Source organism: Ambystoma mexicanum, chromosome 1q (assembly GCF_040938575.1).
Source record: "Ambystoma mexicanum isolate Mex_15411 chromosome 1q, UKY_AmexF1_1, whole genome shotgun sequence".
Taxonomy (NCBI): Eukaryota; Metazoa; Chordata; class Amphibia; order Caudata; family Ambystomatidae; genus Ambystoma; species Ambystoma mexicanum.
In genome coordinates, this window is record NC_090922.1 from 517964477 (window position 1) to 517989074 (window position 24598).

At 47.4% G+C, this 24598-nt stretch overlaps 1 protein-coding gene across 10 annotated transcripts in view; it reads left to right on the forward strand.

The window, feature by feature from the left end:
• The window catches only part of ARHGEF1 (Rho guanine nucleotide exchange factor 1), a 1792426-nt gene that overhangs the window by 405585 nt on the left and 1362243 nt on the right, over window positions 1–24598 (forward strand). The window contains exon 1 of one of the 10 annotated variants that reach the window (XM_069640915.1): window positions 19541–19559. The exons of the other annotated variants lie outside the window; for them this stretch is intronic. The gene's annotated coding sequence lies outside the window, so the exon portion shown is untranslated. Of the gene's footprint in view, window positions 1–19540; window positions 19560–24598 lie in introns of those variants that run through there. 10 annotated transcript variants of the gene reach the window in all.

Consider the following 24598-nt stretch of genomic DNA (forward strand, 5'->3'; position numbering starts at 1 on the left):
TCGAGACTGTTAACTCTTAAAATTGTATTTTTGTTTGCGGTTACTTCTGCTCGCGGAGTGAGTGAGTTACAGGCACTTTCAGTTAAGCTACCCTTCACTGTTTCATAAAGACAGGGTTGTCCTTCAAGTTCGTCCTTCCTTTCTTCCGAAGGTGCTTTTGGAATTTCATTTGGGCCAGAAGGTTGTTCTTCCGGCATTCTATCCTCCTCCGCATCCTGGTAAGGAAGAGGAGAGCCTCCATAGGCTTGATCCTAGGAAAGCGTTGAGCTTTTATATTTCACGCATGTCCCGGGTCAGAGTGGACGATCAACTCTTCATTGGTTACGCTGGAAAGTGTTTGGGACAAGCTGTGATGAAACCGACTTTGTCTCGTTGGATTATTTTAGCTATCTCCTGAGTGTTACTGCTTGGCGGGCAAGGACCCACCGACTGGCTTGCGGGCCCATTCTACCAGGGGTATGGCTGCATCTACTGCCCTATTCGTAACATCTGTGATGCAGCCACCTGGGCTTCTGTACGTACCTTTGTACGTCACTACTCCCTCGATTCCATCCGAGGACAGGATCTGGCCTTTGGCAAGGGAGTCCTTTATTCCGCAATTTGATTGGGCATGCTAAATTTGGGTTCTAAATTCTTTTCCCACCTCCTTGCTTTGGTACTGCTTTGGGAGTCTGTCAGAGATATGGAATACGTCGGAGGACCCAATCCCCTCGAAGAACAAGTTACTCTCTTACCTGGTAACGTTCTTTCAATGGGATGGTCCGACGACGTATTCCATATCGCTCCCTCCCTACCTTCCCCGCTGCAGAATTTCTTAGGCGATTGCAGCTTATGTTTTCGCAAGGCCTTGTGTGTCTGACTGGCAGAAGACTGGTGGCACACGTTCTGGGGGGGAAAAAACTGAGGCTACGGGCGTTGTGCGTCCTACTTATCACATCGGGTGAAGTCGGCCGTCTGAGGAGGTCCTTGGGGACGGCGCATCGACGTCATCTACGTAGGACGCAGATGCCAAAAATTTTCCGAAGCAGCACAGCTGTGGTGATTACTGTCAAACATATGGAATACGTCGTCGGACCATCCCATCGAAAGAACGTTACCAGGTAAGAGAGTAACTTGTTCTTCTCAAAAGCACCATCTTTAAAATATGATGCATCTCCTAGCTTGACTTCCAAAAAACATTTAGAGAGGAACTGGTTGAACAAGATAAGGAAACCCACAGGGTTTCATACTTGAAATAAATGCAAAGTTTGTGATCTTGCCAATCCTACACAACTGTTTAGTTGCATACGTTTGGGTGATTCAATATGAAAAATGTATAAATTACTTTATGGTATGTGATTCTATGTACGTGTGATCTTTCCTATCAATATACCATTAGAAATGCGTATATTACAACATTATAGAACCATCAAAAACCATGATGTGAATTGTATAAGTGATCCAACATTTGTCTTTTCTTGGGATAGCACATGTTCCCGACAATATAAGGAAAGGCAACTTTACACTTAAATTACACAAATCAGAATCTAGGCCTATGATGGAATTTGGAACGTTGAATCCTTTGAGACATAACTTGGACAGTGAATTACATGTATTTTTAGACTGCTTTTTAGATTTCTGTCTTTTTCTATAACCCTATGACTCATTACTGTTCTTATTGCTGTTTTTTTGCTGTTGCTTGATGAATTTGAATTTCATGTGCGCTATGTCCACTTGGGCTATATTTTCCTTGGTATTGCAATGTTGTACATTGAGTTGCGCAGCTTGCTTCTCCTCTTGGACTTTGACTGTTCTTGCTTGGTCACGTTGCAGGCTTTTAAACGTAGTCCAGTATGGAAAGGACGCTATGTGTGAATCCTCCAGACTGGTCTCGACTCTGCTGACAGTATTAGCAGAGCAATGGCGGCTAGTACAGTTATGCACAGTTTTGCCTGGTTGAGAAATTCAGGATTTGCTCCAGACTTACAATCCAGACTGTTCAACATGCCCTTTGATGGCACTCCTTTGTTAGGTAGCAAGGCTGATGAAAGTCGGGAGAAACTGCAAACTTCAAAGGCAGCACCCAAATCCCTGGGTGCTGCGATTAGACAACCACCAAATCGCCCCACAGGCACGCCCTGGAGGGGTAGGTACTTTCAGCACTACTCCACATTTGGAAGAGGCAGAGGACAGTTAGTTCAAAGAGGCCAAAGAAGATTCCCCCGTGGTGGACAGGGAAGAGGTACTAAGACCGCCTCAGCAGCGGCTAATTTGCCATCAGCCACTGCGTCAGCCACCCCAAAACCTCTCTGAGGACGTAATACACAAGACTGCAGTGGGAGGCAGACTGTCACAGCATCTGACAGAGTGGCAGGCTATTACCTCAGATACATGGGCATTGGAAACAATTGTCTAGGGTTATTGCCTTCCTTTTCTAAAAAAACCTCAGTCAACCACCGGGAACAGGTTTTTCAATGTTTCATTATTCTGGGAATATTAACACTGCTAGAGAAAGGTGCTATAGAACCAGTAGCGGAGAGGACCAAGGGTTGGTACTCCCTGTACTTCCTAATTCCATAAAAGGACGGAGGAACAAGTTCGGCCGGAAGGACAAGTTGAAGATGGTTACCCTTTCTCAGATCCTTCATGCCCTCCAGCTTCAGGACTGGATGGTATGATTGGACCTTCAGGATGCTTACTCATGTGCCAATCCATCACAAGCACAGACAGCACCTGAGGTTCGCCGTTGGCAGTTCTCATTATCATTTTCGGGTTCTGCCATTTTGGCTGACCTCTGCCCGAGGGGTTTCACCAAGTTAATGGCGGTGGTGGCAGTGATTCTCAGGAGAGGGGCAATTCACATCTACCCCTACCTGGACGATTGGCAGATCAGGGCAAGTTCCCCCGAATGGGCCCTGGAACATCTCGGCCCTACCTGCCACTCCCTTCACAGGCCGGGCTTCTCCCTCATTGGAGCAGTCCTGGATGCATCCCTGGTAAAAGCCTTGCCACCAGAGGTGAGGGCTTGAAACATTCTACAGAGGGTCACCAAATTCCAGAGTGCCCAGCGTCTTCCGGCCTTCGACTTTCTAAGGTTGCTCAGCCTCATGTCATCCTGCATTTTTCTGGTGCCAGAGGCTCACCTGGGAATGAGATCTCTCCAATGGGCTCTCAGAACGCAGTGGTCCCAATTATCAGGAAGGATGTCAGACCTACAGATTCCGAGCAGTCTCTCACAGGACCTTCAGTGGTGGGCCTGCCAGAGGCACGTTCTGAAAGGAGAACTTTTTTGGCAATCATGGCCAGAGATAACAGTAGTGGCGGATGCCTCACTCACGGGGTGGGGAGCCCATGCCAATGATCACTCCATCGGAGCCCAAATTACACATCAACCTTTTAGAGCTGAGGGCGATCAGACTAGCACTGATGGCCTTACTGCCCTCTGTACGGGGAAAGAATGTCCTGATAAAGACGGTCAACACAGTGGCCCTGTACTACCTCAACAAGAGGTGTGGGGTCACAACCACTGTGCAGAGAGGCAATGCAGCTCTGGTATTGGGCAATCCAAGAAGGGATCTCCCTATCGGCAATTCACCAAGCCGGAGTGGAGAACACGGCAGCTGACGCTCTGAGCAGGCAGACCAAAGTCTCCCATGAGTGGCAACTAGCTCAGGAAGTCCTTCAATCGATCTTCACCGTTTGGGGAACCCCTTAAGTGGATCTGTTTGTGACCAGTGTCAACCGGAAGTGTGAACTGTTCTGTTCCAGGGAATTTCCCCCCAAGAAGAGCTCGAGGAGAATTGCTCGTGGTGGACTGGGAATTTCCACTCCTGTATGCGTTTCCTCCAGTCCCCGTCATTCTTCAAGTCATCAGGAGGTTGAGAACGTTCAGGAAATGCATGATCCTAATTTCTCCGGATTGGGCCAAGAGGACGTGGTACCCGGACCTTCTGGACATGTCCATCTGCCCTCCAATAAGTCTTCCACAAAAAGAGGACCTTCTGTCTCTCTCTCTAGAGAGAGGAGGGTCAGGTTCTCCATCCAGAGATCAAGACACTCGGCCTTCGCGCATGATTTCTGAGTGGCTGAGATGCTAGGATTGGGACCTCCCGGATGACGTAATGGAGATTTTGCTTTCGGCCAGAAGGCCAGCAAATACGTTTTTGTACCGCTGCCGTGAGAACAAATTCTGCAGTTGGTGTAGAAATAAGAATGTTGATCCATCTACATGTAATACACCTATGGTGTTATCCTTTTTGTTACACCTAGCTAATCTGGGGCTCCAGATTGGTACTATTAAAGGATATCTTGCAGCGCTTTCTATATTTAAGCGCACTTCGGAGGAAGTATCTTACTTAAAAATCCCTCTAATAATACAGTTCCTAAAGAGATTGACAAATGTTTTGCCTCCGATCCCTTTTGAAGTCCTGGTTTTGGATCTCAACTTGATGTTGAAATCATGGTGTGCTCCTTTCAAGCCTTTACACTCCTGTTCCTTGAGGCTGCTAACCCTAAAAAACGTCGTTTTAGTAGCCATTACATCTGCCCTAAGGGTGGGTGAACTTCAGGCTTTATCCTGCCAGCCTCCATACACAATTTCTTATAAGGACAAGGTGAAACACACCTTTTTACCCAAAATGTTATCTGAATTCCATCTGACACAGAAAATAACATTACCATCATTTTACCCTCCTCCGCGCCCTGGGAAGAAAGAGGAGAGACTGCATAGGTTTAATTCTAAACATGCACTAAGTTTCTATATTACCAGAATGGCAAGAATAAGACAAGATTACCAACTGTTGGCTACTCGGGTCACAAGTTGGGTATGGCTCTTACTAATCCGACATTATCCAAATGGACAATAGTGGCAATAGCTGAATGCTACAAACTGGTGGGAAAATAATACTCCAGAAGGCCTTAGGGCTCATTCACCCAGAGGCATGGTGACTTCCTCTGCATTACAGAGGGGAGCACCACTAAAAGATTTTTGTGCGGCTGCCACATGGTCGTCGGTACATACTTTCACCACACATTACAGTTTTGACTTCTTCAGGCCAGGAAGGCTTATTTGGTAAAGCAGTGTTGCATTCTGTGCACACAGATCCATGAGAACTACTAAATTGTCATAAAAATTCTAAATCCTCCTCCAGAAATACTAGAAACTGCTTTGGGAGTCGATCATAAGATAAGGAATGCGCGGGAAGACCAATCCATTCGAAGAACAAGTTACTCACCCCTGGTAACGTTCTTTCGACTGGATGTTCCTCCCATATATTCCTTATGGACCAAACCTTACAATTGCCATCTGCGCTCTCTCAGGAAGAGTAACAGTCAGGTATGGGATAGATCCTGTATTCGTAAAAACAGAACCGAAGCCAACGACGTGGCGTGCGCAGTCGACATCGAGACTGAGGCCTCCGAGGGACATCAAGTCGACAGGCATCAACGCGCAGCACCCTCTGCTGAAAAAAAACTCTGAAGCTTCTAAGCTGGATATTGGAAATATCATAAGATAAGGAACACGTGGGAGGAACATCCAGTCGAAGGAACTTTACCAGGGGTAAGTAACTTGTTCTTTTGTGTTAACATTTTGTTGTTGTGGAGGACTGGGGCCAACCAGGAAATGTCTTCCGTCATGGTGCAATGGCGGCCCACAGGAAATGTGAGGTTCGACTTAAATTGGACATTGGAACGTAGTCATGTTTATAGTTATGGAGGACTGGGACAAACCAGAAATTGTATTGGACCTCCTAGAGCCCTCGCAGGGCCAGGCAACCAGGAGGGGCGGGCCTTCCATAACTTGAAATAAAATGAGTCCCAGTGACAAATTTCATGTGTTTCTAAACATGTATTCTATGGTGGTGGTCGACTAGTTGGATCAAATATATTTGCATTGATCTTTCCAAAAATTCTATTGCTAATAACTTTTGACTCACTGGGCAGATATGGAAGAAGTGTATAGAAAACACTGTTTGGCATAGTAACTCCTCCTTGTGGGGGGACAGTAAAACTGTTCAAAGGTTGAGAAAACAAATGTGGTTTTCGCTCTAATCAAATTAATTTTCACATAGACGAAAAAAGGGCTTCCATTGAAAAGCCGTAGCGTGAAAAATTGCTTGAATAATTTGGGCACAAAGTGACTCAGATGTTCCGTTGTTTGGTTTAGTGTAAATCCATCGAATACCTTTTTTAAAAGATCGACTGAGCAAGGGATGCCCAGTCCAAAAATTCTTCTTCCCATGGCGCATTGCAGCAGTGTGGATTTTCAGAAATGGTAAACTGCCATTTTTTTTGTCCTCTCTGCAAGATATCACTGCGGGAAGCTGATAAAGAAAATGGGTCAAAAAGAGATTTAGAAGGGTAGGTGGCTTCTCATTATGGTTGTAGTGGGGCTGGGGGAAAAGGGACCTCTTGTGGCAGGATGGAGAAACGGGAGAAGGAGATAGTAATGGAGGGTTTACACAGTGGGGGCAGATAGGAAGGGGGGGGGTCAGTCTGGCATGGTGGGGGCAGGACACATGGAGAGTGGCAGTGGGAAAGACTTTTATAATTGCAGAGTTTTCCCAATATTGCTTCAATCTGCGAATGATTCACTTTAACAAGAATGATTAGATCAGTAATTTAAGGCGACATCGAAATTATTGCAATTTGTTTATGTGGGAAATACCAGGGTAAAACTACAGTGGAAATGAAGCACTGGGGAAAAGGGGAACAGGGGAAAAGACACTGGCCCAATAGTCAGTGGCCCTTTTGTTGCAAAGTAGACCAGTCCTAAGACCATGGCCGGAGAGATCTGGTTAGTTACTAGGCAGGGACATATGGACCATGGCTGTAGGCCAAAGCCACTGGCTATAGCCAATGGGCCTCGTCTTTTCTAATTGATGCAACATAGCCAATGGGGCGTGGAGAAGATTTAGCATAACAAACACCCTGAAGTTCTATGAAAACACGGTTTAGCTTAGATCTGATTAATCAAAACAAAAGCCAGATTTGGTGGGTATGGAAAATGACGATCATCGTAACTCGGACTTCCTGCCACCCTAGTAGATCTTCCCCATGATGTAATTTTTTATTTCACTGTTAATCCCAGTTACCTCATGCATGTGGTGTGGATTCCAGAGGAATCCCAGAGATGCAGCTTCTTCAATCACACCCTGTTAGCTCCTTTGAGTAAAATGACTCTGCATGGCCATTCCCATTCTCCATCCACTCGAACTTTGGGTCAACTAACAGTTGCCTGGTAACTGGACTTAGACTAGCGGTTCCATTTTCCTTCCCTTTCCTGTGAGCCACAAACTCCACAGCTAGTGCAGCCACTATTTAAACTATACTGCCACCACCAGAACTGTCTTGATCAGGTACTGAACCATAGAGATTAAGGCTTTGACAGTAGCCCCACCTAAAGTGCATGTTAGGGGCTCTAACGGGCCACATACATATGACCTCGTCCCCAGTGATACCTGGATGAATTCCACTGGGGGAACCAGTCCGAACTCAATTGAAAATTAGCAGAATGTGGAGAAAAGCCTGTCAAAAAGTGAGGGGGCCTTCTTCGTAGATTTCTATCATGAATGGCATACTTTTATGTACTCGTGTCTCCATTGTGAACAACTAGTATGTTACTCTGAATAAGGTGCCTGTTCCAATAGGATGTCTGTTAACAGGTCTACATTTCAGTTTACTAATTGTGCAATGCCACGGTTGCAGATCTTAGTTTGCACAAATGCAATAAAATCAGTACTATCCAAATACATGATCAAAATACCATAATAAAATGTTCAATTTTTCTCGAGTCTTGCAGTAGATTGATTTAAATGTATTGATACATTGAGCTAATGCTCTAAATTATTGCTGCAATATAATATGATGATCACATTGTGAATGCCTCAAATGCTTATTCTAATAGCACATTTACACTGATGTTATGTGCATCATTCGGCGTGCAGCCAATGTAACCTTAAACACTTTTGTATAGACGTGTTATAAATGCCCTATATCTTATGTAGAATGTACTCAGTTACATGCCAATATCCTCTTTCATTTAATTATTTTTTATTTAGGCCACTATTGTTCTTCAGATGCTTTTGTTTATATCTGCTAATGGCATATTGACCTATTTGGTTTTATTTAGTATCTCCTGAGATTGAAGATCTGGAATGGGCCGGATTTGTTCATTCAATCCATGCTGCATGACAGTTTAAAAAAAATACTTTTGATGGATTAGCAATCTCTGTTCCTTTTCTTGTTGATTTCATCCATCAGTCCTCACAAAGTCAATTAATTTTCTTGAACTGTTTTTCTTTTTGTAAAATCAATCACACGCAGGGCAGTTTCTACTGTATTTGTGATGCAAATGTTAAGTCATTTTATTCCAGTTTTGATTGTCGTTCTGTGATTTTATCAATGTATTTTTAACCTGTATGGATGTACAATCTGGTAAATGACCATGAACAAATTCCAATTGGTGTTTGTTTCCACAGCCTGGTTTGAGCTAAATCAACTTCTGTGCTGCTTGATAATTGCAGACATTTTGCATGATTTTACATGGGAACAATTGATGGATGTTTTGTAAACCGAAGTGAGTAAGCATTTATGGCACTAATGCACATCAAAACTTGATGATGTGTTTAGTGACCAGTTCTTTTAAAATCATCCTTATTTTGTATTCAAGTAGAGGGTGACTGGAGAAATACCACGTTGTATAATTTCCCAATGCTTCTTACTCATCTTTTTGATTTTCTCTGACAAACGGCAGTGGATGTTATGCTTTTTCTGATTAGTCCAGGCTCTTGTCAGTTTAAGCATTTCTTTTTCTTGATAATCCCGCCCAGTGAGTTGAAGATGATCCAATTCACTAAAAGTTTACACCTTTTCTGCTGTTTAGATCAATTCTCAAATATCAAAAAAGGGAGATTTATCCCTCAAAGATTTGGGGAGAAAGGTATGGTAGCTAGAGTTTCCATCTGTTATCTAAAAGTGAAACCTTAGCCAAAAAGGCTATCTCTATTATGGATCAAACTAAAACTGATCGCATTTTCTTCTCCAGCATGGGGTCTGGCATGGATTCACATGCTCATGAATATTCCCCGTCGTCAGGCTGGGAATCCTCGGTAAAGAAAAAACCAGTATCAGTTTCGTTTCTGATCTGTCTTTCGTAGTAATAACCAATCACTGGTCTCTGCGTCATACTGACCACAGCCAATGACTGCCCTCTACCTAAGCACCGCCTCTGGCAGCCATCTTCAGATTTTTACCGCACGTTCATGTGTTGGGATCCTCGTGCTATTGCTCTCGAGCGTTAGTGCTATTTTTTCGCGCTTTTTCACAAAAACTTCGATTCTTTCGGTCAAAAGAGCCTCAAGCTCCACCGATCCTACATCCGATCAACGGGGACCCGTGTCGGATTCATCTGTGCCCCTCAAGGGTGAAGATTTCGTCGAGCTACACTTCGGAGGACTCCAGAAGCTTCTCAGGCCCGGTCTCGGAGATGGCCCAGGAGAAGGGAAGCTCGACGCCCGGAAAGCTGTTCAGGGCCTGCCCTGGATGCCAGCTGCAGAACGTCTTCAAGGAGGACGAACACTCTTTCTGCCTTTACTGCCTTCATGGGGACAAGACGCACGTGGAGAAGGACTGTGCGTTTTGCGGCAACATGTCGGAACGGACCATGAAGGACCGCCATCAACGTCTCGCCAGCTGGCTGGAGGGTAAGAGCCCGTCTGGCGAGAAGAAGAAGAAATCTGAGCGGTCTTCTAAGACCTTTGAGGGCGCCCCGGCGACGGGGGCCCAACATAAGGCCAAGCACCGCGAGTCCGCTGGCACCGGGAGCGCCGAACGGTCGGGCTCTACGGGCGCCAGGCAGGGCGCACCCTCCCCGGCACCATCAACCACGAGCCAACGCTCTGGGTCGGGTAAGAGGAAGGCCGAGCACCCGGCGAAGCTCCTGGAGAGACCCCGGTCGAGCTCTAAGGCAGAGGAGGAGCGTGGCAGTGCCCCCTCCCTCAAGGATAAGGCGGTGAGCGCACCTAAGGTGGTGAAGGCCTTGATCCATTCGACCAAGCCCTCTATCGAAACGGTCGCGGCGGCCCTGGCCCAGCCTGTGGAGGCTGCACCAGTGGTGGCGGCCTCGGGGCCCAGAATCTCCCTGCCTCCTCGGAGGGAGTCTTCTTTCGTGCCCATCGATAGGACCCCCGTGAAACCCTCCGTGGGGAAGAAGGGGGGGCAGGGCGTCGTCGTAGATTCGGCCTCAACCTCAGAAGAGGAACTGATCGAGGTCTTAAGCCACGGCCTAGGCGTGGAACAAGACCAGCCCGTCGGAATGGGCCCCGACGCAGGTGACGACGACGACATCGTCGAGGATACCGACGGGGCCCCTGCTCGCCCGTCGGATTCCCCTCTGCCAGCGCCGCAAGACAACTCAGCGGCCATTTTGTTGGCTATACAGTCCTTATGCTCCGAGATAAGGACGAGACTACCGTTACCGACGGAGGAACCTCTCCCGTCGGGGGATCCAGAACCGGGACCTTCTGGTGTTCCCCCTACCAAGAAAAGAAGGATCCATCCACCGCCTCCTTTTCAACCGTCGCGCCCCGTCCAGCCCTCCTCCCCGTCCACCCGAGGGGATGATACGGGGACTGACACGGCAGCGACGGGTACGGACGACGAGGCATACGACGAGGATTTTCCGTCGTCGCCTCCCACCAGGGCTTCTCCGCCCGACGAGATTGGATCGTTCCACTCAATGATCGCCAGGGCATCCGAGCTTTTCCAACTCTGCCCTGAGGAGAAGAAAAAGGAAGGCTTCCTTTACCAACGGCGCGAGACCAAGAGGAAGACGGTCCTCGCAGTGCCTCTGTTGGACGACATTTGGGATGAGGGCCTTTCCCTCCTCAAGAACCCTTCCACGACGCCAGCGAAAAGAGACCGGTACGAGAAAAAGTACCGGGTCCCGGACTCGGCCCCCCTATGCCTCCGGGCGCAGCCTACCCCGGACTCCGTCGTCTCCGCGGCAGCCAGGAAGAAAGCGGGGGGGGGGTGCGGCCTCCACGTCGACTTCCCCGCCGGACGGCGAGGGAAAGAAATTGGATGCCATGGGACGCAGAGTCATCTCGTCGGCGGCGACGACGATTAAAGCGGCCAACGCCTTGGCTATCGTGGCCCGCTACGACAGGGAACTCTGGTACAAGATAGCTCCCCTGCTGGATTTTCTGCCGGACGACAAGAGGGCGGAGGCCCTTGAGATCCTGCAGGAAGGTGAGGTGGCCTCGGACCACGCCATCACCGTGGCGACGGACATCGCCGACACTGGGTTCCGCCAGATGGGCAACGGCGTTTGCCTTCGACGTCGCGGATGGCTCAAGGCTACGGACTTTCGGCAGGACGTCCAGACCAGGGTCCTGGACATGCCCTTCGACGGGAACAACCTGTTTGGGAAGACAGTGGACGATTCCCTTCAGGCCATCAAGGCGGATACTGAGACGGCCCGGGCCCTTGGAGTACTGCAGCAACGGCGGACGCCCTTTCGGAGCGGCGGAGGCAAGGGCGCCTCCAAAGGTTCCGGCGGCGGTTTCGCTTCCTACCGTCAAGCGGCCCGCTCGTCGTCGCAAGAGGCCTACAGAGGACGAGGCAAGTCTGGCGGCCCCCGCCGTCGTCGCCAAGGAGGCCAAGGCGGCAAGGCCGCGTCCAAGCAGGATTGAACCGGCCGTGGGGTCGGGCCCCCACCGAAGCACCCCGGTGGGAGGCCGGCTGGCGGGCTTCGTCAGCGTGTGGGAGTCCATCTCCACCGACCGTTGGGTGCTGGACGCCCTGGCCCGGGGCCACGCGCTCGAGTTTCAAAGAAGGTGCCCGCGCGTCCCCCCCGTGGCCAGGAAAGAACTTCACGTCCCTCAACTTCTCCTGGAGGTAAAGGCGATGCTCAGAAAGGGCGCCATCGAACTCGTCCCAAAGAGGCTTCGGGGCTCCGGAGTCTACTCGCGTTACTTCCTCGTGAAGAAGAAGACGGGAGGATGGCGCCCCATCCTGGACCTGCGACGCCTGAACAAGTTCATCAAGGCGCAGAAGTTCCGGATGGTCACCCTCCAGCACGTCCTGGGTCAGCTGGAGGAAGGAGACTTCCTATCGTCGTTGGATTTGGAGGATGCCTACTTCCACATTCCCATCCTAAAGGGGCACCGAAAATTCCTCAGATTCGTGGTCCAAGGGCGTCATTACCAGTTCAAAGCCCTTCCCTTCGGACTGCGGTCGGCACCCAGGGTTTTCACCAAGTGCCTCGCACCGGTGGCGGCGCAGCTGCACCGCGAGGGGATTCACGTCTACCCCTACCTGGACGACTGGCTCATCCGCGCCAAGACGAGGGAGCTCGCCGTGGTCCACACGGCAAGGACCGTCCAACTCCTCACGGACCTGGGATTCTCCGTGAACTACGCCAAATCCCACCTGGTGCCCGCGCAAGTCGCACTGTTTCTGGGAGCGAGGCTCGACACAGTGTCCCTTCTGGCCTCCCCGTCGGAGGAGAGGACCAGGACCATCTTGGGCAAGGTGCAACGGATGTTGGTGGCCGACGCGGCCAAGGTGAGGTCCATCAAGTCCCTCCTCGGGATGATGTCTTCCTGCATCTACCTCATTCCCATGTGCAGGCTCCGGATGCGCCCGTTGCAAGAGTTCCTGGATGCGCGCTGGATCCAGACGACGGGCAGCTTCGAGGAAAGGATCAAGCTCGACGAGAGTTTCCGACGAGCGATACGGTGGTGGGGCACCCGCGCGCATCTGACGGCGGGCATGGACTTCCAGACCCCAGCCCACCAGGTGACTGTGACCACGGATGCCTCCCTAGAAGGGTGGGGAGCGCACACCGAAAATCTGCACGCAAGGGGACTCTGGCTCCCGACGGAGAAGTCCCTGCATATCAACGTCCTGGAGCTCCGTGCAGTGTTTTGGGCCCTCAGGTCCTTCCTTCCGTCCCTCAAGGGCAAGGTGGTGAGGATCTTCACCGACAACACCACCACCATGTTTTACATCAGGAAACAGGGCGGAACCAGGTCCCCAGCGCTGTCCAAGGAGGCGCAGGACCTGTGGCATTGGGCCGTCGCCCAAGGGATTCTTCTGGTGCCGTTTCATCTGGCAGGGATAAAAAACACCATCGCCGACTCACTCAGCAGGGAGCTGCGCTCGTGCCACGAGTGGGAACTACGGCAGGATCTGGTGGATCGCCTCTTCCGACGGTGGGGCACACCCCAGATCGACCTGTTCGCGACGGCGACGAACACCAAGTGCCGGAGGTTCGCCAGCAGGTTTCCCCAGACGAGGAGCATGGGCGATGCTTTCTCGTTCCCCTGGGAGGGCCTGTTCCTCTACGCGTTCCCTCCCTTGCCTCTGCTAATCCGGCTCGTCAACCAGCTCAAGAGGTCACGGTGCAGGATGATCCTCGTCGCACCTGCGTGGCCGAGGCAGATATGGTTCCCGGACCTTCTGGACTTGTCGGTGTCCCCGCCAATCAAGCTGCCGGCGGACGCGGATCTACTCTCCAGGGAAGGAGGCGCCATCCTCCACCACGACCCGAAGTCGCTGAACTTGCAGGCCTGGCTCCTGCAGCGCTAGAGTTTGGAGGATACGACATACCGGCCGATTGCAGAGAGGTTCTTGCAAAGGCCAGGGCGTCCTCGACTCTTAAATGCTACGGACACAAATGGAAGAGGTTCTCTGTCTGGTGCCACGCACAGAAGGTTAACCCTCTACGGATTACGGCTCCCCAAGTGCGGCCGTACCTGCTGACGCTGGCCAAAGCTGGTCTGGCACACGCGTCCATCAAGATTCATCTTGCTGCGATCTCCCGATACACCAGAACCACGGGCCGGACGTCCTTGTGGTCTCATCGTCTGGTGAAAGAGTTCATGAAGGGACTGTTCAGATCGTTCCCGCCGGTGAAGGCTCCGGCCCCGGCGTGGGAGCTCAACGTGGTGCTGACCAAACTCATGGGACCTCCGTTCGAGCCTCTGCACTCGGCCCCGTTGAAGTTTCTATCGTGGAAAACAGCTTTTCTCGTGGCCATCACCTCCGCACGACGAGTGGGAGAGATCCAGGCCCTTTCCTGCAAGGCCCCGTACTTGACTTTCCACGACACGAGGGTAGTGCTCAGGACGCACCCCTCCTTCATGCCCATGGTACCGTCGGACTTTCATCTCAACGAACCCTTGGTGTTACCTGTGTTCTTCCCGTCGCCTTCGTCGCCGGCTGAGAGGACTTTGCACTCGCTGGATGTAGCTAGAGCGCTGAAGTTCTACGTGGACCGCACGAAAGGTTTTCGGAAGACGTCACAACTCTTTGTGAACTTTGGACCTGTCAATCAGGGGAAGGCTCTCTCGAAGGCTTCCATCTCCAGATGGCTCTCCGGCTGTATCATGTACTGTCACCGGTTGGCAAACCGACCGCTGCCTGGCCGTCCGAGAGCCCATTCCACCAGAGCGATCGCAGCTACCACGGCGTTCCTATCTGGTGTGCCCCTGCTGGACATATGCAGGGCTGCTACGTGGAGGTCGACGCACACCTTCACGAAATTCTACTGCGTCGACCGGGATTCCAGGGAGGAGTCCAGGGTCGGCCAAGCAGTGCTGCGCAACCTGTTCGCCTGAGGTGAGCCTGGTGAGGAGGTAAGATGCTTAATGTTGAGTTGATGTGATGCTTAATGTTGAGCCTTTGCCACCTCCCGTGGTTGTGCATGTGTGTACTGCTATGTATTCTTTATTCATGAGCATGTGAATCCATGCCAGACCCCATGCTGGAGAAGGAACAAGTTACTTACCTGTAACTGTTGTTCTCCAGCATGGGTCTGGCATGGATTCACATGCGAACCCTCCCGCCTACCCCTCTGCGGCTCTTCACTTGGTCATACTGCCACTTCACGTGCTTCCAAATCTGAAGATGGCTGCCAGAGGCGGTGCTTAGGTAGAGGGCAGTCATTGGCTGTGGTCAGTATGACGCAGAGACCAGTGATTGGTTATTACTACGAAAGACAGATCAGAAACGAAACTGATACTGGTTTTTTCTTTACCGAGGATTCCCAGCCTGACGACGGGGAATATTCATGAGCATGTGAATCCATGCCAGACCCATGCTGGAGAACAACAGTTACAGGTAAGTAACTTGTTCCTTATGTATTCTATGATCACATAATCCGTATATTGCTTCCATGACGCTATATTTTGTTGCAAGAGATTTGTGTCCAGAATCAAACGTGATTTTAGTGTGTGGTGTTTTAGGGGGGGGGGGGGGGTGTGTGTGTGTGTGTGTGTGTTGAGTTTTTTGTTTGCAGGAGTATGGCAGATTTTAGTATGGGTTAGTGGAGTAAAAAGTGCGATCTTCATGGCATCTGAATGTCGCGCATGTAGCTTTTTTGGTAAAATTGTGCCCTGGTCGGCTATGTTTGGTGTCTTCGACAGTGGCCTATGGCTTGCGAGTTAAGAGCCAAAAATGCAATGCACAGGATATGAGAAAAACAAAAATCTTTGTATATAAAGCTGAATGTGTGTGTTGCACGATTGTAGTCTGTTTGGATGCAAAAAATGTACTCCGTAGACACCCTCATTTACTGATGCTCGGCCCAATTCACTACAATAGATACTAGAAGGAGGCAAAATGTTCGATATGTTGGTTATTTCTTTAAATTGTAGAACTACTGTATGTAGTTCGAAACTGTTTATTAGAGCAGTTTTAAAGGGAATTTAAAAAAAGAACTTATTCTTTTTTTATCACGCCACTCCAGAAATGGGAAATGTCAAGGTGACAGTTTACTTAAGTTAATTCACGAGAAGAGACCACAATCAATCTTTCTTGGACATTTTCTCAAATGTGCTGAAGCCATTTAGTGACTGAAACATTCCGCTCAAAAAACGAACATCACTTGGAAAAGCCCCATCTGATTACAAGAAAAAAAATATCAATGCACTTCTGAAATATATCAACAAATAGCACATCTTGCCTACCAGAGGGACAAGAGCAACTTTCTCCAGGGCAAATGAGATGCAAGAGCAAAATGAACCAAGACTTGCTGAAATGAGGACAAGAGCAACATCCTTCAGAACACATGAGACACCACTCAATCAGGACACTGGCAACGCTGGGTACACCAGCTAGTGTATTATAACTGCCACGGCTGGGAAACATCTAACAGACATTCAAATTCAATTGTTGTCAATGGCCGGTTAATTAGTGATTACAGAAAGGAAAAGGCAACAAATGTTTCAATCTTTTTCACTGTTCATTGGCTGGTGATCTACAATATAGATACGTCCATACATTTTCGAACTCAATTGGCCTATTTTAATCACGTGATAAAGGTGATGTGATTGCTGGTTAGCTCATATTCAGTGAGATCATTTAAATTCTCACCCACTTCCATTGGACAGACCCTTTTGAAACATGTATCAGACAGAATTAATTTACTATTGGCTGCTCCAGGTGTAGACGTGGAGTGAACGATTACGGAAATGTTGACAAATCATCATGTGAGATGTGACCATGTGACACACAAAATTTAATTTAACTTCCTATTGACTTAAGCGGCTGGCACCATCATACTGCTCTCATTGTGAACTGCTAACCATCTGTTCATTTTGCAACTTATGTATGGGGTTGCTGTTGGTACTCTTGTTCAGAAGGGAATTGCCGTAGGATTTCGGTGCTGGACTTCACATGTGGGCAGGACAAAGACTGATATGCAAATGGATATTTCGAATGGATTGCGTCCTCCCACATATTCCTCATCTATGATATTCGTATCTCACCAGCTCCGCTGCTTTGAAAAAAAAATTCTGCAGAGGGCGTTGCACAAGGTCATGGCGTCGATGTCCCTCGACGGTCTCCGTAGCGTGTCGACGTCACCAGTCGTATAAGTAGCTCGTGCCGCACTCGTTGGCTTCAGTTCTGTTTTTCCGATAGCTTCGCAATCGAGTTAACGGCGCGCTTCGCATTTTCCTCGGAGAAAATGTCATCTTCTTCGACCCCTTCCACTTCTAAGGCAGGGTTTAAAAATTCTGTCGACTGTGGTTCCAAAATGTTGATCACTGACCCTCACCGTGTCTGCCGTTTGGTGCTTGGGTTCGGACCATCGGACCGGCGACTGTGGCTCCTGTCAGTCGATGGCAGAGAAAGCTCTTTGCGAACGAAAAGGTAATCTAGCGGTGGGGCGGGAAGCTTCGAGGACCTCTTTGAAAGCCGCTTCTAAGAAGCATAGAAAATCTGGCGAGTCGAGAGACTCCGGTAAGCATAAACGCTCAGAGATCTCGATCTAGGGGTAGATCAAGACGTTCTTCGTCTTCTTCTAAGAAGACGAAGAGGAGACATAGATCTCCTTCCTCTTCGTCAGACACATCTGCCAAGATGGACAGATGTCCGACTAAGTTGGATTCCCCTTGGAAATGGGAAGAGTTTAGAGAACAAATGATGAAGGTCTTTGAGAATGCGGCCCCAACCCCCTCAAAGAAACCTTGTAAGAGCCAGACTCTGGTCGCTCCCTTGGACGACACAGGAGAGTCAGAAACTACTAAGGCCAAGTCTAGTAGTAAGGCGGAAACTCGACGATCTCGACCTGACATTAAAACGTTGAAGGTTCCTCGATTAGAGTGATTCCCCGGTATCGGCTAGAAAGCATAAACCGTTGAAGCACTCGACGAGTTCATCGGCGCCGACTACCTCGACGCCGAAGGAGATATTGGCTCCATTATTGAAGTCATCATCGTCGATTTCGATGAATCCTTCGATTCCCTAGAGGCAAATTCCAGAATAGGAAAAAGGTATACACCTTTACCCAAATTCGACTTTTTAAACTCCATGTCCTCTATTTTTGAGGAAGAAAGTGCCTCCGAGGAAGACATGTCCATTTGGAGTAAAATTTGGTACTAGAAATGTGCCAGAGGAATTGATTGACCCGGAGTCAAGAATGAGAGACCTGTGTGACACCCTTCACTCTGTCAGTGGCATTGACTCATCACCAGAGTTAGACTTTCAAAAACCTGATCCTGCAGAACATGCAGATTCCGGGTACAGGATCTTGATGAACGGGGTTGCTGACTATATGGATTGGGGTAGATCTTTACCAACCATTGAACAAGATGATATGACCGATATCCTGGACCACGGCCCCCAAAATGATCCAGTTCTTCCCTTTCATAGGGCTCTTCAAAGAACAGTGCTTGCAAATTGGGAGGCTCCTGAGTCTGTTGCAGCAGTCCATAAAGACTTTCTCAAAAAATATAGGCCATCAAGCTGTGACCTTGATTATCTGAGTAAACACCCTACGCCAGAAAGTCTAGTGGTCCAAGCTGCTACTTCCACAAGGCAGTCAGCTTACCCATCTATCCCCCCAGATAGAGAGGATAAAAAGGTGGACGCTTGGGCTCGCAAGGTATTTACCTCGAGCAGTATGGCCCTTAAATCAGCAAATATTACCTGTACCCTGGCCAGGGTCACCCATACCCTGTGGGATTGTGTAAAGGCGGCGGTTGGACATATTCCAGAAGGGGAAGAAAGGGAAGGTTTTCTGAATATTGTGAAAGATTGTAAGGAGGCAATGGAGGAATGTCCCCAATCTGGACTGGATACTGTTGACGGCATCAGCAGATCCATGGCGGCTAGCACAGTACTGCGCAGATTTGCGTGGTTGAAGTCGGGGTCTGCACTGGATGATCAGGTCGGGCTACTCAAAATGCCTTTCAACGGCTCGAGGTTGTTCGGCAGTAAAGCTGATGAGAGCTTAGAAAAACTACAGACCTCCAAGGCGGCAGCTAAGTCACTTAGCGCCTCTATACGACAGCCTCAAAAACCTTATTCGGGCTCATCTTCCTGGAGTGGTCGTTCTTTTCGATACTACTCCTCATTTGGTCGAGGAAGAAGACAGGCCGCACAGAAAGGTAAAATAAATTTCCCTCTTAGTGGATGAGGAATGGGTGCGAAATCAGCCTCAGCAGTGGCATCTTTGCTCTCATCTTTGCTCTCATCTTTGCTCTCAGCCGTTCCTGCAGCCGCCTCCAATTCTCTGAGACCTTAGCACACAAGACACCGGTGGGAGGCAGAATCTCTCAGTATTTGAACGAATGGGGTGGCATTACTTCAGATGCTTGGGCACTGTAAACAGTACTAGGTCATATACCAAATAACACGATTGCATCGTTGTAAAATCATGTTTAGCCGTCAATGTGTTCATTACATCAACACAAGCGTCACAAAAGGACGCGTGACGTCATTACGCAAACGCGTGATTACGTCACTACCTTGACATAAACAAACAGCGGCCATTTTACAGCCATTTTGCGGGATGTTTTTTCGCAAAAGAGGACAGCATGTAGGATACAGGTAAGATTGAGGATTCCCAGGCCTCTGGTTGAATGTATGGCAATGTACACCATGTACAATAAGTACCTAAATATAATTAAGAGATGTAATTATCATTCGCCATAGCAGTTGCCATGAGGCACGTCTGATATGGAATTTACCTTTTACAGAACACTGCGTTAAAGAACCTCCTTGGAAAGTGACCCATACATCTCACCACACTCCATTGGGAGTGAATACCAACTGCTGATCCTTTTGGGGTAAGAACTTATATCTTATGCAAGCACCAAAGGCTGCCTTATAACATTAGAATAACCCATAACGACATATATATATAAATATAGAACAGCTTCCTTATCTGTTTTACAGGAGCGTTTGCAAACTGAGATACAGGGTGCAGAAGCACACAATTTGACCATCCGCATTTGTTAGAGACCCCCACGGAGGTCATACCATCCGGGCAACGGAGAGAGGAAACCAACTACTGAGGATTTATTTTTGGGGGTAAGAATTCAAGTCTCACATAAGCACCAGAGAACATGACGACAACCTACAATCTAGAAATATGGAACAGGTTTCCTTATCTGTTCCACAGGAAACTGTAGCGACTGGAAACTGAGAAACAAGGTGCAGAAACACTTAGTTTGAACATTCCCTATTGTTATAGACCACCACGGAGGTCATACCATCCCGGCAACCAAGTGGGATGACCTACAGATAGAGAAAGTAGATATTGAGAATGGTTAATCCCACTGGAATACCGAGCAGGTAATTTAAGGACATACATAGAGATCAACCTATTGATTCTAAACGCCCATGAATGGGTTATTAACTTGACATCTCTGGATGATAGTGTAGTATTAAAGTTACATTACTCTTTTATGTTTTTGGTTTTTGCAGGAAGCATTTTTAGCTCACTAAAAGAAAATGTTGCACTGAATAGGAAGGCACACAGGTAATTTTGAGATGCAGGATCATGACAGAAATAATTACTTTACCATTAATGTTCTGAGAGAGGAAGATTATAATTTAGATTTTCTGTAGATTGCATATCTGAAGTTATGAAGAGTAGATAACTCCTGAAGAAGGGGACAAACACACCCCGAAACGCATAGAGATACAAAACAAGGATTGGACATTCTATAAGAAATTGCTCTGCTAAGAAATAGGTCTGTAGAGTTATTATTGAATGCAATATCGAATGTAACATCACATGACATCTAAAATTCGTAATTGTTGAGAGAAATTAAATTTAATGTTCAACTTTTAACACAAAATGAATGGTTATGTATTAGAATATACATTTGATCACATTGTTTACTAAAAAACATTTTTACAACACAATCTGGGTACGAACTACATCACTATTGAACTTAAAACTTAAAACTTACCAATAGAGGTAATTAATATTTGATTGTCTATACAATTGATATTGGGTGTGCAGGGGACGGGAGAGATCCACAAGATTGTGGACATCTGTTGCTTGAAGCACTGGAAACAGTAGCTCAAGTTTACTGCCTTCCCTTCCTAAAAAGGCCTCAGGACCATCCTCCGGGAACCAATTCTGTCAAAATTCCAGATCTGCTTCGTGTGCAGGAAATTTTAACCCTGCTAGAGAAAGGTGCAATAGAACAGGTGCCTTTAGAGGAGAGGAACAACAGTTGGTGGTACTCTTACTTTCTCATTCCAAAGAAGGACGGAGGATTGAGACCCGTCTTGGACTTAAACTTGAACAAGTTCCTCAGGAAGGACAACTCCAAGACTGGTTGGTATCATTGGATCTTTAGGATGCCCACTTTCATGTTCCAATCCATCTCGAGCACAGAAAGTACCTGAGGTTTGCGGTTGGAGGCTCTCACTATCAGTTTTGAGTTCTGCCATTCGGGCTGACCTCCGCCCCAAGGGTTTTCACCAAACTGATGGCGGTGGTGGCAGCGAGTCTCAGGAGATGGGGGATTCATGTCTATCCCTACCTGGACAATTGGTTGATCAGGGCTTGTTCCCCCATTTTGTAGGTTACAGTGTTTTTAAAGCATCTTTAATCATGAACGTGCTTTTCACATTACTTTAGGACACAGGTAGTATTGTGTAAGATGAGAATTGTCTTAAACAAGGGCTGCATTTCTGCTTCATTTTCCTCTGTCTTAATCCTCTTTAATAGGGGCACCAGCATGGGGATTTCATACTTTTTCTTTTCATCGCAGAAGCACATCAATTGCATTCAATGGCTAGGACTTCTTGATCTCTTGAAGTTTTTAGGAGATCCTCCCAGCAAGCAGTTGTTTGGCTTTTGTGAGAAGGAAAAACCTTTTTGGTGTTTTATATGAAGATGTGTTTTATTAGTCTTAACATTGCATGCGTTGTGCGTGCATGAAAGGGCACTATACATGGTTTGTTTTTCCTAGAGAGCAACACATAGCTAGGCATGTGGTCTGAACTTTAACTCCCTTTCTGACCACCCACCGCAAGCAAGTACAATGGATACAGGTAGAAGCAGTGCTGTATATATTTTCAGTGGCACAGATTGTACCGGTACCTCAACAGGACTGCTATATATTCAGTCAAGCTAGCCTAATTTAGCAACGTAGTTATACTCCTGTCATGGCACAATGCCAAATATTCACATCAGGGCTGGTTGCATCATGCCCATATTTCTTAGCAGGGCTACTATGTTTTGGGACAGTACCTGAATTTCTTAACAGAGCTGCTGTTAAAAAAGCACGAACATGTGTTGGCATTTTCTGCAACGAGCTAAAGTTCTGAGCGAGAACAGTGTCTGAGCTCTTCCCACCAACCTCCGACAGTGTGAGAAGATGGCATTGCTGTCATATATTTAAATCCTTCTGCTCAGTCTTGCACTTTTCATAACATCTGCTTCTTTCATGTCTGATTACTGAGTCACACTGTCAAAAATCTAGCACATTTCAAAGCCTCATTATGAATATCCTGATTAGGATAGTCCAAACAGGCTTAGCACTTTTGACAAGCAATTTATGTCAGGCAAGCCTCACGTGGAACTGCCAGTGCCTAACCCTATGTGCCTTTCAGTGTCAGCAGCCTGTTGGGAAAGGCAGCTCAGTGGGTCAGTAACCCTGCTGCAGAGATTATTGTATAACCTGTTAGTTCAAATCCTGTCAATAGGTGGGTTAATGAGTCTGCATCAGAAATATGCATTTAAGATGCAGGTAACATTCAGTTGTAACAGAGTTTACTTAACTTTCGACTTATCAAAAGGACTGCTAAATGTTCTGTGATTAAGAACACAATTTTCATCCAGGATGCTCTACTTGTAATTGCTCAGAACCCACACCTCATCAGGGCTGCTATACCTGTGATCGCTCAGAACAGACACATCTCATTTGGGCTGCTATATTTGTAATGGCACAGAAGAAGCACGTCCCATGAGGACTGGTTTACTTGTAATGGCTCAGAACAGACATATCTCATCTGGGCTGCTATACTTGTAATGGCTCTGAACACAGCTCATATGTGCTCCTATCCCTGTAATGGCATACAGTGTTGGTAAAGCAGCTCTATTCCATCAAGTGCTGCATCTGATTAGACAAACCTCTAACTCTATAATTCCCAGCCTAGTGGCCTAAAGAAGGTTTGCACAAATCTAAAAAGGAGCACCTAATGGTAAAGCTGCACTAGATTTTTAAATGGAAAAGGCATTTTCAACTTGGATATTTATTGGTGCTATGTTAAGACGCACAGAAAAACAGGAGAGGATGAGCAGCTCTAAACCTAAGCTCTACAGGAGAACAAAGGTGTGGTGGGTGTAAGGTGGTAGGAGGGCGAAGGGACAGCGAACCGACTAAACAATCCAAAACAGGAATTCGAGCAACAGGAAGAGAGCAATGAGCTACACGATGTGGCAACAAAGAAAGTGAGAAGGGAAACCGTGTTAATAATAGGACAAATGCACAATAGGAGTGAGGGATAGAAGCAGAGCAAAAGACATTTAGAGACGGTAAAATAAAACCCAGGTCAACAGCAGGTGGGGAGGGATAGAAATAGAAAAGCAAGACTAGAGAAGCGGCAGGTCAATAACAGAAGAGACAGAACAAGAAAGACAATCAAAAGGTTTAGCAACCACAACTGAGAAAATGAAAAACACAGATATAGCCAGAGTAATGACATGAGAGAGGAAGAGGAGTTATATAAACCGATACAGCAAGATATAGGAGGGAAACGGCAACAATGGAATGCAGAGATGGTAGAGGCAGAGTGACTGAGAAACAGACTGCAAAATGTGGCATTGCAACACTTAAGGGTGAGAGGCAAAGCGTCAAAGTGCGAGACCAGGCAAACAGAGTAGCAAAGGGGAAGGAGAGATGGAGCAAAATCATGGAGTGGCTGTCAAACAGGTAGTGCTAGGCAGCAACAGCAGGCCCGAGAGGCAGAGAAGTTATGCTGGTAGAGTGCGGAATCGCCCATTGTAATTAGCTGGCATCTGTAGTAGCGCTTAAGAGTTTGTGCCCAAGAATCATGAAGATGAAGCTGGGTAGTATGCATGTACAAGGTTTTTGAGTGGGGAACATGTTTTCCACAGGTGCAATACATTTAAAACCATTTTGAAATACAGCTGTTTTGTCACTAATGTTTTCTAACAAAGTTTTAATTTTAGGCACAGATTTGATAGTTTTCAAACACTTTTTACTCTCTTGTGAAGGAGGAAACTCATTTTTACTATCTTGAAATTGGATTTACTATCCAATTCTAAAAATTGGGAGTAAACTATTCTCACTCCAAAATCCTATCTGGAGCACTGCTCGAACTGTAGCACTCCCCTATGAGTATTTTCTTTCATTCGCATGAAGAGAAAACATTACAAAAAACAGTTGTTAAACTTCAAACTTGGTAAGATACATGAAGTGCTTGCGTGTACCTTGTTACGCTTCTCAGAGGAAGAAGGGTGACCTCTGAATCATCATTCACGCAGACAACAATTGCTTATAAAGAGAATTAAAGTGCTAAAATCGTTTTTGAAGTTGGAGAGAGCAAGCATTGCCCAAGCCAAGAGTGAACCAGGTATTCCCCAATTGAGACTGAAACCAGCCTTGCCCAAAGCCAGAGAACAGTTTAAAGAGCGCTGTGAGCCAAGTAGAATTTCATATTTGTCTAAGATACAAGTGTGCAAGCATTACCTGAAGCCAAGAGAGTGGCAACAAAGCCTTTGGGTAATTATTCTGGCTAACAGGTGGCAGATGGATAAAGGCATGGCTGGGGAAGGGAAACTTGCTACTTACAAATATTAATTGAAGTTGATACGACCTACATTTTCAACGACTAGACA